Consider the following 2,331-nt stretch of genomic DNA (forward strand, 5'->3'; position numbering starts at 1 on the left):
TTTATCTGCAGAGTGTGATTTGTCTGCTAAAATCAACGTTGGTTTATCTGCAGGTGTGATTTGTCTGTTAAATCAACGTTGGTTTATCTGCAGAGTGTGATTTGTCTGCTAAAATCAGCGTTGGTTTATCTGCACTGTGTGATTTGTCCGTTTAAATCAACGTTGGTTTATCTGCAGAGTGTGATTTGTCTGTTAAATCAACGTTGGTTTATCTGCAGAATGTGATTTTCTGCTAAAATCAACGTTGTTTATCTGCAGCGTGTGATTTGTCTGTTGAAATCAACGTTGGTTTATCTAATAAAATCAATATTGTTTATCTCCTCAGATCAAAGCGATTACTATAACATTCGAGTTTGATCAACAAATTAGAGTGAATGATATAATTTAAAACACGAAACAACAATCTTGAACTAAAAAAATTATGAAGCCCTCATTGCAAAGAATGGGGCTTAAACTGAATTTATTTAGGTGGGGAAATAAGGTTGTTTCTAATAAATTCTGTCTCTTGAGGATAACTTTTCTTTTGAATAATTTGTAGGACAAGTTAAGATTTTTTCAGAAGTACAAAAATCTTCCGATTCCGTTTATTAAAAACTACTTCATAAATTGACTATAAAAAGTGTTTGTAAACTCCCACAAGTAGCTCCGCTTGTTCTAATAGAAAAATATTGTTTTGTTCTAATTTTTCCCGCTAGGAGAATGAAGAACTTGCTCAAAAGACAAGCAACTTGTCTGTATACTACGAATCACTGCAGAACAATTTGATTTCACTTTTGGATCACGTAAGACTACCTAATTTCAATGAAAAACCGACACCTGACAACTTTGACACGTATTTATTCAAACTACAGACGCTCTGCAGCGACACCTATCGGGAGGACAACAAAGCAATATTCTCATCGGTGAAACAAGCTCTTCAGAATTTTACCATGCCTCTGTGAGTACTTATATGGCTCTTTCGAAATTATTTATTTAAGTAATCTGTCTGACATTTCCGTTAATTTTTGCATTTCTTTGTACTTTATTCTTAACATACAGAAACGACTACAGTTTGTTTCTCATTCTGCAGACAGCCCCCGACTGGATGGGTAAATTCTTGAAATTCTCCAGATAGGAAAACGACCGGAAATTACGTTTCGTGGTAGAACTGAACTAAAACCTGAAATGGACATCTCACTAGTGCAGGAGTATTCTTGCTGAAGAAGTCGCCACTTATTCCCTCAAGGGGTCGTCTCATTAGTAACGAAGTGCTCCTCTTTGTCATCTGAACTTTCAATCTGAAGGAACTCGTGGCATCAAATTGCACGTGTAGTTGCATTAGAAAATTCCAAATTAAAATTGTGTATAAATAATCGTAAATACAGCAGAAATAATTAAGATAACACAGAATAATTATATTTTGGGTCACAAAACCTTCAAAATTGATTGGAAAATGAAATGTAATATTACGTAATATATGAAACTGGTAAGATTGGATTGAAAAAAATAGAAGCAAGGCAGTTTTATGTACCTTGCCATCTGTTTATTTACTCATTAATAGACAAAGTTAATAACCTTTTAATCCAGTAACTAAAATATTCTAGTCAAATTCCAATATTTCTTTCAAAAATTAAATGTGTTTGTTTTATTACTATTTAAAATATGAGACTCACGAGGTTAAATTGAAATATTGGAAACAAGTATATAGTAGAGCAGTATTATGTATTTCTCTCCAACTTTCTATTCACTCAGTATTAGGTGAAATTAATAACTGCCCCCTGGTGGCTCAGCGATAAGTCTAAGGAGTTATTATGCTAAAAATCTAGTTTCGATACCAGCGATGGGTACAACACGGAGAGACCATTGTGTAACTTTGTGCTTAATAACCCAACAAACAAAATGAATAACTTATTTAAGCTAAAACAAATATGATTTTCTAGTCAAATTCCAATATTTTCGCAAGTTTAATTGCGTGTTTTCCTAAATTATTTTATTGTTTAATCGTTTGAAGGTATACAAGTAGTTTTTCGTTTGTTTCCATTTTTCAAGTATCCACAGCAATTTAGGGAAGCCACCGTTCATGTTATGTATTGTAATCTTCCCGCCTGGCCATTGGAAAAAATAATAATAATAGGTTCCTCTTTCTAAAAATATTGAGTAAATTGCGGTTTCACAACCCAGAACACTGAGTTATGTATATATATATATATAAATAATTTATATTTGACTTACAAAATAAATTGAACTTCTACACCAATCATAATAATATCTATGAAAAACCCTTTACTTTTTGCATGTTCACAAGATATTTTTCCCATAAAAAAACCCTTTACTTTGTGCATGTTCACAAGA

At 32.6% G+C, this 2,331-nt stretch overlaps 1 long non-coding RNA gene across 1 annotated transcript; it reads left to right on the forward strand.

Moving 5' to 3' along the window:
• The first annotated feature begins 701 nt into the window (after positions 1–701).
• LOC111083402 lies at positions 702–2,202 on the forward strand. Its single transcript, XR_002609018.1, has 2 exons — positions 702–937; positions 1,070–2,202. It is a non-coding gene; the product is annotated as an uncharacterized LOC111083402 (long non-coding RNA).
• The last annotated feature ends 129 nt before the right edge of the window (positions 2,203–2,331 follow it).

Source organism: Limulus polyphemus, unplaced genomic scaffold (genome assembly GCF_000517525.1).
Source record: "Limulus polyphemus unplaced genomic scaffold, Limulus_polyphemus-2.1.2 Scaffold9388, whole genome shotgun sequence".
Classification (NCBI taxonomy): domain Eukaryota; kingdom Metazoa; phylum Arthropoda; class Merostomata; order Xiphosura; family Limulidae; genus Limulus; species Limulus polyphemus.